This window comes from Arachis stenosperma, chromosome 7 (assembly GCF_014773155.1).
Source record: "Arachis stenosperma cultivar V10309 chromosome 7, arast.V10309.gnm1.PFL2, whole genome shotgun sequence".
Lineage (NCBI taxonomy): Eukaryota > Viridiplantae > Streptophyta > Magnoliopsida > Fabales > Fabaceae > Arachis > Arachis stenosperma.
The window spans coordinates 82,849,082-82,860,083 of NC_080383.1; the positions used below are offsets into that span (position 1 = coordinate 82,849,082).

At 39.8% G+C, this 11,002-nt stretch overlaps 1 non-coding gene across 1 annotated transcript; it reads right to left on the reverse strand.

Annotated features, from left to right (window-relative positions):
* Positions 1 to 10,177: 10,177 nt before the first annotated feature.
* LOC130942575 (small nucleolar RNA R71) lies at positions 10,178 to 10,285 on the reverse strand. The gene has a single exon (XR_009071142.1). It is a non-coding gene; the product is annotated as a small nucleolar RNA R71 (small nucleolar RNA).
* Positions 10,286 to 11,002: the final 717 nt, after the last annotated feature.

An 11,002-nucleotide genomic window follows, 5' to 3' on the forward strand; every position in this document is an offset into this window, starting at 1 on the left:
GGGGAGGTCCCCCTCCCCAAGTCACCATCCAACACAACATTCAAGTGGGTAAAATTCTTATCCTTAAGCTTTACTTTCTCACTTGAATATGGTTTAATTGAAAATGATGGTCAACTTAGAGCTCTTTGTGGAGTTAAAAGTATAAGAGAGTTGTGTAGTGGTTGGAAACATCATTCTAAGTTCATGACGGTTGTAAGCTCAAAATTCAAGAGCAATGGTTGGTGTAGAACCAAATTGCATGGGTCTAGAAAGTTGTTTGGAAGCTTCTTTGAGAATTCTAAGGTCATGCCACCCACATGGACTAATAATGATCAACTTAAAGATGGGTGTAGAAACAAGATATGGGATCCCGGTATACATGAGGATCAACTTTTGGAGCCCCAAGCTTGTGAAGAACTCCATCAACACTTGGCTAAATCCATAAGAAATCTTGGGGCACAATGGAGAACCAAGCATTGGTGGGAGTTCCAAGATGAGTACAAGCACAAGCCACCTTGAGAGGAGCTCCCCATAAGTCCAACTTAAGGACAATAAATAAAAGTGCTAGGTGGGAGACACCCTACCATGGTAACATCTTTTCATTTTCTTTCTTTGTAAATATTGGTAGAATTAGTTTAATTTCATGTTTTTATTGGTTTGTTAAGTTTAGTTAGAAGTATAATATGATAAATAAGGTTTTAGGGTGTTTTGGTAGCTGTTTGGAGGATTGAAAGGCTTGGATTGGTGCAATGGTGCACGAAATTGCAATCACACTTTTGCAACTCCGCACAACTAACCAGCAAGTGCACTGGGTCGTCCAAGTAATACCTTGCGTGAGCAAGGGTCGATCCCACGGAGATTGTCGGCTTGAAGCAAGCTATGGTTATCTTGTAAACCTTAGTCAGGATGTCAGAAATTATCAGGATTGATTGTAAAAAGTAAAAGAACATGAAATGGTTACTTGTATTGCAGTAATGGAGAATAGGTTGAGGTTTGGAGATGCTCCATCTTCTGAATCTCTGCTTTCCTACTGTCTTCTTCATCAAACACGCAAGCCTCCTTCCATGGCAAGCTCATGTAGGGTTTCACCGTTGTCAATGGCTACCTCCCATCCTCGCAGTGAAAGCTAATGCACGCACTCTGTCACAGTACTGCCAATCACCGGTTTGGTTCCCTCCCCTACCGGAATAGAATCCCTCTTTTGCGTCTGTCACTAACGCCCAGTAGGTTACAGGTTTGAAGCACTTCACAGTCATTCAATCATTGAATCCTACTCAGAATACCACAGACAAGGTTTAGACCTTCCGGATTCTCTTGAATGCTGCCATCAGGTCCTGCCTATACCACGAAGATTCCGATTAAAGAACCCAAGAGATAACTACTCAATCTAAGATAGAACAGAGGTGGTTGTCAGGCACGTGTTCATAGTTGAGAATGATGATGATTGTCACGGATCATCACATTCATCCGGATTAAGAACAAGTGTTATCTTAGAATCGAAGCAAGCATGATTGAATAAGAAACAGTAGTAATTGCATTAATCCATCAAGACACAGCAGAGCTCCTCACCCCCAACCATGGGGTTTAGAGGCTCATACTGTGGAAAGAAACGTGTACAAAATGTTATGGGGTCATAAGGTACGGATACAATGTCAAAAGATCCTATAAGTAGTAAACTAGTGTCCTAAGGTTTACAGAATTGAGTAAATGACAGAAAAATCCACTTCCGGGCCCACTTGGTGTGTGCTTGGGCTGAGCAATGAAGGAATTTCGTGTAGAGACCTTTTCTGGAGTTAAACGCCAGCTTTCATGCCAGTTTGGGCGTTTAACTCCAAATTTTATGCCAGTTCCGGCGTTTAACGCTGGAATTTCTGTAGGTGACTTTGAGCGCCGGTTTGGGCCATCAAAGCTTGGGCAAAGTATAGACTATTATATATTGCTGGAAAGCCCAGGATGTCTACTTTTCAATGCCGTTGAGAGCGCGCCAATTGGGCTTCTGTAGCTCCGGAAAATCCACTTCGAGTGCAAGGAGGTCAGAATCCAACAGCATCTGCAGTCCTTTTCAGTCTCTGGATCAGATTTTTGCTCAGGACCCTCAATTTCAGTCAGAAAATACCTGAAATCACAGAAAAACACACAAACTCATAGTAAAGTCCAGAAAAGTGAATTTTAATTAAAAACTAATAAAAATATACTAAAAACTAACTAAAAGATACTAAAAACATACTAAAAACAATGCCAAAAAGCATACAAATTATCCGCTCATCACAACACCAAACTTAAATTGTTGCTTGTCCCCAAGCAACTGAAAATCAAAATAGGATAAAAAGAAGAGAACATACTATAGATTCCAAAATATCAAAGAAACATAGCTCCAATTAGATGAGCGGGACTAGTAGCTTTTTGCCTCCGAACAGTTTTGGCATCTCACTCTATCCTTTGAAGTTCAGAATGATTAGCATCTATAAGAACTCAGAACTCAGATAGTGTTATTGATTTTCCTAGTTAAGTATATTGATTCTTGAACATGGCCAGTGTATGAGTCTTGGCTGTGGCCCAAAGCACTCTGTCTTCCAGTATTACCACCGGATACATACATGCCACAGACACATAATTGGGTGAACCTCTTTAGATTGTGACTCAGCTTTGCTAAAGTCCCCAATTAGAGGTGTCCAGGGTTCTTAAGCACACTCTTTTGCCTTGGGTCACAACTTTATTCCTTTCTTTTTCTCATTTTTTTTTTTTCGAAAATTTTTTTTTTCACTGCTTTTCTTGCTTCAAGAATCAATTTGATGATTTTTCAGATCCTCAATAACAGTTCTCTTTCTCCTCATTCTTTCAAGAGCCAACAATTTTAACATTCTCAAAGCAACAAATTCAAAAGACATATGCACTGTTCAAGCATTCATTCAGAAAACAAAAAGTATTGTCACCACATCAAACTAATTCAGCTAGTTTCAGAGATAAATTTCGAAACCCTGTACTTCTTGTTCTTTTGTGATTAAAGCATTTTTCTTTTAAGAGAGGTGATGGATTCATAGGACATTCATAACTTTAAGGCATAAATTTTATTAATTATGAACTAAGAACAAGACTCAAATATAGATATAAGATGAAACTAACTAAAAAAATTATAAATAGAAAATAAAACAAAAAAAACGCAAACATAGGCTTCTAATGATAGAGGTTTTCACAGAGTTAGGACTCAACAACCTTGATTTTGAGAAGTAGATGCTCCCTCAGCTTGAGAGGAGAACTTTTGGCGTTTCATCTCTTGGATTTCACGCCCCTGCTTCTCTTGTTCCTTCCATTGACTTCTTGGTGATTGGATGCTCAATGGGTATGAATTCATCTGCTTCTATCTTTACCCCAGCCTCTTTACAGAGCAAGGAGATCAAGCTTGGGTAAGCCAATTTGGTTACAGTGGAATTCCTATTTGCAATTGTGTAAATCTCACAAGCAATCACATGATGGACCTCCACTTCTCTTCCAAGCATAATGCAATGAATCATCACTGCCCTCTTGATGGTGACCTCAGAACGGTTGCTAGTGGGCAATATGGAACGCCCAATAAAGTCTAGCCAACCTCTTGCAATTGGTTTGAGGTCTCCCCTCTTGAGTTGGTTTGGGACACCCTTAGAATTGGTTATCCACTTAGTTCCAGGGAGGCATATGTCCTCTAGAACCTGATCCAACCCCTTATCTACTCTCACCATCCTCCTATTAAAGGAATCAGGATCATCTTGCAGTTGAGGCAACTTGAATATTTCTCTTATTTTGTCCAGATGGAAGTATATAACTTTCCCTCTGACCATGGTTCTATGGGTATGGTAAGCAGTTCCAGTCATTCTCTGCTTATCTGTTAGCCACAGATTTGAGTAGAATTTCTGAACCATGTTCCTTCCAACCTTTGTCTCAGGATTGGTTAGAACTTCCCATCCTCTGTTTCGAATTTGCTCTTGGATCCCCGGATATTCATCTTCTTTCAGATCAAATTTAACTTCCGGGATCACTGACCTCAGACCCATTATTTTATGATAATGGTCTTCATGTTCTTTGGTTAAGAACTTCTCTTCATTCCAAAGATTCTTTGGATTATTCTCTTTCTTGCCTCTTAAATTGGTTTGTTTTCCCTTAGGAGCCATGATATTGATGAACTTTGGCTTAGTGATCACGGAAAAGCACACCAAACTTAGAGGTTTGCTTGTCCTCAAGCAAAAGAGAAGAGAGAAGAGAGGGGGAGGAAGAGAAAATTCGAATGGTGTGGTTGGAAGAGGGGAACAAACGTGTATTTATAAGGTGGGGAGGGGAGTTTTCGAAAAAAAAAGGAATTTGAAAGGAGATTTGAGAAGATATGAAAAGAAATTGAGAAAAGGGTGAAATTTTTGAACAATGTTTGTAATTGATTTGAAATAAATTTGAAAAAGAGTTTTGATTTTTGAAGATTTGAAAGTGAATGATGAATGATTGAAGTGTGATTTTGTAGAAAAGTATGGGTGAGAAAAGGAAAGTTTGAAAAAATCTGATTTGAAAACAAAATTGTGGTCCCCCCCACCAAGCTGGCGTTAAACGCCCAGAATGGCACCCATTCTGGCGTTTAATGCCCATCTGTTGCCCCATTTGGGCGTTTAACGCCCAGCCAGGTACCCTGGCTGGCGTTAAACGCCAGAAATTCTTCCTCACTGGGCGTTTTTTCAAAACGCCCAGGATGCTGCACACCTGGCGTTAAACGCCCAGAATGGTGCCCATTCTGGCTTTTAACGCCCAAAATGCCCCTTACTGGCGTTTTTTCACCCGTAAGCTCATTTTCTCTGCTTTTTGAGCTGAATCCTTTTGTAACTCTGTGAATTCCTTCATTTTTGATACTTGCCTCTGTAAGAACTAATCATATACCTTCCTAATGACTGGGTTGCCTCCCAGCAAGCGCTTCTTTACTGTCTTTAGCTGGACTTTCACTGAGAATCACTCAAGTCTCAGTTTTGAGCATTCCTGCTCAAAATTTCCTTCAAGATAGTGCTTGATCCTCTGTCCATTAACAATGAACTTCTTGTCAGAATCAATATCCTGAAGCTCAACATATCCATATGGTGATACTCCTGTAATCACATATGGACCCCTCCACCGGGATTTGAGCTTTCCTGGAAACAGTTTGAGCCTGGAGTTGAAGAGCAGAACTTTTTGTCCTGGCTCAAAGACTCTGGTTGACAATCTCTTGTCATGCCACTTCTTTGCCTTTTCCTTATAAATTTTTGCATTTTCAAAGGCATTGAGTCTGAACTCCTCTAGCTCATTTAGCTGGAGCAGTCTTTTCTCACCAGCTAACTGTGCATCCATGTTTAGGAATCTGGTTGCCCAGTAGGCTTTATGTTCCAGTTCCACAGGCAAATGACAGGCCTTCCCATACACCAGTTGGTATGGAGAGGTGCCTATAGGAGTCTTGAATGCTGTTCTGTATGCCCACAGAGCATCATCCAAGCTCTTTGCCCAATCCTTTCTTCGGGCCATCACAGTCCGTTCCAGGATTCTTTTTAGCTCTCTGTTAGAGACTTCAGCTTGCCCATTTGTCTGTGGATGATACGGAGTTGCCACTTTATGGCTGATTCCATATCTAACCATAGCAGAGTATAGCTGTTTATTGCAGAAATGAGTGCCCCCATCACTGATTAGCACTCTGGGGATGCCAAACCTGCTGAAAATGTTTTTCTGGAGTAATTTCAGCACGGTTTTGGTATCATTAGTGGGTGTAGCAATTGCTTCTACCCACTTAGATACGTAGTCCACTGCCACCAGAATGTAAGTGTTTGAGTATGATGGTGGGAATGGTCCCATGAAATCAATTCCCCATACATCAAACAATTCTATCTCTAATATTCCTTGTTGAGGCATGGCATATCCGTGAGGCAGGTTACCAGCTCTTTGGCAACTGTCACAGTTACGCACAAACTCTCGGGAATCTTTATAGAGAGTAGGCCAGTAGAAGCCGCACTGGAGAACTTTAGTGGCTGTTCGCTCACTTCCAAAATGTCCTCCATACTGTGATCCATGGCAGTGCCATAGGATCCTTTGTGCTTCTCCTCTGGGTACACATCTGCGGATCACTCCGTCAGCACATCTCTTAAAGAGATATGGTTCATCCCAAAGGTAGTACTTGGCATCTGAAATTAGTTTCTTTCTCTGCACATTGCTGTACTCCTTGGGTATGAACCTCACAGCTTTATAATTTGCCATATCTGCAAACCATGGAGCTTCCTGAATGGTAAAGAGTTGCTCATCTGGGAAAGTCTCAGAGATCTCAGTAGAAGGGAAGGACGCCCCAGCTACTGGTTCTATTCTGGACAGATGATCAGCTACTTGATTCTCTGTCCCTTTTCTGTCTCTTATTTCTATATCAAACTCTTGCAGAAGCAATACCCATCTGATAAGCCTGGGTTTTGAATCCTGCTTTGTGAGTAAGTATTTAAGAGCAGCATGGTCAGTGTACACAATCACCTTTGATCCCACTAAGTAGGATCTAAACTTGTCAATGGCATAGACCACTGCAAGCAACTCTTTTTCTGTGGTTGTGTAATTCTTCTGTGCATCATTTAGAACACGGCTAGCATAATAAATGACATTGATGAGCGGATAATTTGTATGCTTTTTGGCATTGTTTTTAGTATGTTTTTGCTAGTTTTAGTTGAGTTTTTATTATATTTTTATTAGTTTTTAGTTAAAATTCACTTTTCTGGACTTTACTATGAGTTTGTGTGTTTTTCTGTGATTTCAGGTATTTTCTGGCTGAAATTGAGGGACCTGAGCAAAAATCTGATTCAGAGACTGAAAAGGACTGCAGATGCTGTTGGATTCTGACCTCCCTGCACTCGAAGTGGATTTTCTGGAGCTACAGAAGCCCAATTGGCGCGCTCTCAACGGCGTTGGAAAGTAGACATCCTGGGCTTTCCAGCAATATATAATAGTCCATACTTTGCCCAAGATTTGATGGCCCAAACCGGCGTTCAAAGTCACCCTCAGAATTCCCAGCGTTAAACGCCCAAACTGGCATAAGAATGGGAGTTAAACGCCCAAACTGGCACTAAAACGGGAGTTAAACGCCAAGAAGAGTTTCTACACGAAAATTACTTCATTGCTCAGCCCAAGCACACACCAAGTGGGCCCGGAAGTGGATTTTTATGTCATTTACTCATTTCTGTACACCCTAGGCTACTAGTTTTCTATAAGTAGGACCTTTTACTATTGTATTTTCATCTTGGTTCTTCTGGTTCCCTCTTTGGGGGCCGAAACCAATGATCACACTGTTCTTATGTATTTTCAACGGTGGAGTTTCTACACACCATAGATTAAGGGTGTGGAGCTCTGCTGTACCTCGAGTATTAATGCAATTACTATTGTTCTTCCATTCAATTCCGCTTGTTCTTTGTCCAAGATATCACTTGTTCTTCAACATGATGAAGGTGATGATTGACGCCCATCACCATTCTCACCCATGAACAAGGTGACTGACAACCATTCTTGTTCTACAAGCATCCGAGGCTTAGTGAATATCTCTTGGATTCTTCGGAGTCTTCGTGGAATAGGCAGGACCTGATGGCGGCATTCAAGAGAATCCGGAAGGTCTAAACCTTGTCTGTGGTATTCTGAGTAGGATTCAATGATTGAATGACTGTGACGTGCTTCAAACCTGTAACCTACTGGGCGTTAGTGACAGACGCAAAAGAGTTATTCTATTCCGGTAGGGGAGGGAACCAAACTGGTGATTGGCAGCACTGTGACAGAGTGTGTGCATTAGCTTTCACTGCGCGGATGGGAGGTAGCTGCTGACAACAGTGAAACCCTACACGAGCTTGCCATGGAAAGGAGTAAGAAGGATTGGATGAAGACAGTAGGAAAGCAGAGAGATGGAAGGGAAGGCATCTTCATATGCTTGTCTGAAGCTCTTACACCAATGATATACGTAAGTATCTCTATCTTTATCTTTATGTATTTTCGTTTATCACTATACCCATTTGAGTCTGCCTGACTGAGATTTACAAGATGACCATAGCTTGCTTCATACCACCAATCTCCGTGGGATCGACCCTTACTCACGTAAGGTATTACTTGGACGACCCAGTGCACTTGCTGGTTAGTTGTGCGAAATTGTAGTGATCACAATTTCGTGCACCAAGTTTTTGGCGCCGTTGCCGGGGATTGTTCTTGTGTATGGACAACTGACGGTTCATCTTGTTGCTTAGATTAGGTATTATTTTTTTTCAGAGTTCTTAAGAATGAATTCTAGTGTTTCAAGGTGATGTTCTTATCATCACCAAAGCTGATTGATCATCATCAATTTAGCTCTTGAATGCAATGTCTTGCTGAAGCTTAGCTAGCTATGTCTAATTCCTTTAGACTAAAGCTTTAGACTAACATTGCATGATTCCTGGAATTCTCATTAAGAATTTTGATACCTTTATTTTCCTTTTCACTTAATTTTCGAAAAAAGCACAAAAAAATTTTAAAATCATAAAATCCAAAAATATTTCTTATTTGAGTCTAGAGTCTCATCTTAAGTTTGGTGTCAATTGCATGTTTTTGTTATATTTTTCGAATCCATGCATGTATTTCTTTGTTTTGATCTTTAAATTCTATTGACTTGAGTGTTCATGTGTCTCATATAGTGTCAGTAGCACACAAACTGCTAAGTTTGGTGTCTTGCATGCATTGTTAATTGATTCTTGTTGCATTTTGATTATTAAAAATCCAAAAATATTTTTAATTTGTGTCTTTTCAAGTCAATAATACAGAGAATTGAAGATTCAGAACATACTGCAGAGGAATCACACAGAAAAAGCTGAGCATTCAAAAATGCCCAGTGAAGAAGGACAGACTGGCGTTTAACGCCAGCCAGGGTACCTGGTTGGGCGTTAAACGCCCAAAAAGGTAGCATTTTGGGCGTTAAACGCCAGAATGTATACCATTCTGGGCGTTTAACGCCAGGATGGCACAAGGGGGAAGATTTTGTTTTCAAATCAATTTTTTTTCAAGTTTTCAAAGTTTTTCAAAATCAAATCTTTTTCAAATCATATCTTTTCAATCAAATATTTTCAAAATCAATTTCTTTCCTTTTTCAAAGATACTTACTAACAATTAATGATTTGATTGAACATTTTTTGCCTTTTCTGTTGAGGAAGGTTTTATGTTTGAATCATATCTTTTCTTGTTAGGAAAGTCATTAATTTTTAAAATCATATCTTTTAAAATTGTTTTCAAATCATATCTTCTCAATCACATCTTTTTAAAACCATAACTTTTCAATCAAATCTTTTTAATCACATCTTTTTCAAAATAGTTTTCAATCAAATCTTTTTAACTTCTAATTTCAAAATCTTTTTCAAAAATCACTTGATTTCTTTTCCACTCTTATTTTCGAAAATCAATTAAGTGTTTTTCAAAATGTTTTCAAAATCTTTTACTTAATTTTCGAAAATTACTTTCCTCCTTCTCACATCCTTCTATTTTTGGACTAACACTATCCCTTAATGCAAAATTCGAACTTCATCTTCTTTGATAAGTTCAAATTTTTTACCTCTGTCTTCCATTTTTCTTCCTCTGACACTTCAAGGAATCTCTATACTGTGACATAGAGGATTCCATATTTTCTTGTTCTCTTCTCTTTCATATGAGCAGGAGCAGAGACAAAAGCATTCTTGTTGAAGCTGACCCTGAACCCGAGAGGACCTTAAAGAGAAAGCTAAGAGAAGCCAAAGCACAACTCTCTTTAGAGGACCTGACCGAATTCTTCAAAGAAGAAGAAGACATGGCAGCCGAAAACAACAATAATGCAAACAATGCAAGGAAGGTGCTGGGTGACTTTACTGCACCTACTCCTGATTTTTATGGGAGAAGCATCTCTATCCCTGCCATTGGAGCAAACAACTTTGAGCTTAAGCCTCAATTAGTTTCTCTAATGCAACAGAATTGCAAGTTCCATGGACTTCCAATGGAAGATCCTCATCAGTTCTTAGCTGAATTCTTGCAAATCTGTGACACAGTCAAGACTAATGGGGTTAACCCTGAGGTCTACAGACTGATGCTATTCCCTTTTGCTGTAAGAGACAGAGCTAGAATATGGTTGGATTCTCAACCTAAAGAAAGCCTGGACTCTTGGGAAAAGCTAGTCAGTGCCTTCTTGGCAAAGTTCTTTCCACCACAAAGATGGAGTAAGCTTAGAGTGGAAGTCCAAACCTTCAGACAGAAGGATGGAGAATCCCTCTATGAAGCTTGGGAAAGATACAAACAATTAATCAGAAGATGTCCCTCAGACATGCTTTCTGAATGGAGCATCATAGGTATTTTCTATGATGGTCTCTCTGAACTATCTAAGATGTCCTTGGATAGCTCTGCTGGAGGATCTCTTCATCTGAAGAAGACGCCTGCAGAAGCTCAAGAATTGATTGAAATGGTTGCAAATAACCAATTCATGTACACTTCTGAAAGGAATCCTGTGAACAATGGGACTAGTCAGAAGAAAGGAGTTCTTGAGATTGACACTCTGAATGCCATTTTGGCTCAGAATAAAATATTGACTCAACAAGTCAATTTGATTTCTCAAAGTCTGTCTGGAATGCAAAATGCACCAAGCAGTACTAAGGATGCTTCATCTGAGGAAGAAGCTTATGATCCTGAGAACCCTTCAATGGAAGAGGTGAATTACCTAGGAGAACCCTATGGTAACACCTATAATTCTTCATGGAGAAATCACCCAAATCTCTCATGGAAGAATCAAGAGAGACCTCAACAAGGTTTCAATAATAATAATGGTGGAAGAAACAGGTTTAGCAATAGCAAGCCTTTTCCATCATCTTCTCAGCAACAGACAGAGAGCTCTAAGCAGAATACCTCTGACTTGGCAACCATGGTCTCTGATCTAATCAAAACCACTCAAAGTTTCATGACTGAAACTAGATCCTCCATTAGGAATTTGGAAGGACAAGTGGGTCAGCTGAGCAAGAAAATTACTGAACTTCCCCCAAGCACTCTCCCAAGT